Source organism: Aquila chrysaetos, chromosome 4 (assembly GCF_900496995.4).
Source record: "Aquila chrysaetos chrysaetos chromosome 4, bAquChr1.4, whole genome shotgun sequence".
Classification (NCBI taxonomy): Eukaryota; Metazoa; Chordata; class Aves; order Accipitriformes; family Accipitridae; genus Aquila; species Aquila chrysaetos.
The window spans coordinates 26,466,772-26,467,382 of NC_044007.1; positions in this window are offsets into that span (position 1 = coordinate 26,466,772).

Genomic DNA, 611 nt, shown 5'->3' on the forward strand with positions numbered 1-611 from the left:
TCACTAGCAATGTGACATTTCAGTTTTTCATTTCTGATATCCACAGAGTATAACCACTTTGTGAAGCACGATAGCCTTTCATTACAGTTTCTAAGTTAAAAAACACATGCTGAGTCATGTGGAATTGGGTAATGTGCTGTTTTATTGTACTTGCCCCCTAGACATTAGATAAGAATAAAAAATGTTCTTTAAAGGTTTTAGTGTCTGCTGCTTTTATAAAAAAAAAAAGGGGGAGAGAAAGTGCATGAGAGCAAGCCATTGCTGCTTGGTTATCTATTGTATTTAACTCTTACTTTTGCATAATACAGATTAAAAATGGCTCTCAGGCCAGAATGGTACATGTCCAGCTAATTCAAGATGCAATGAGTGCTGGAGGCACTTGTATCTTGGTCTCAGTAAAATGTATTTGAGCCCAGGATGACACTCAGAGAAGGAAAGCCTTTCTCCTGACAGCATGCCTATAGAAGGGCATTTTTGGTGACAGTTTGAGGGAGGCTTTTCTTTTAAGCTATAAATAAAAGCTGACAAATATTCTGTTAAACTGAAAAGACAATATATTTTTGAAAACACTGAAGAAAAAGTCATATGGAAAAGAGTATGTTTGTTTACGC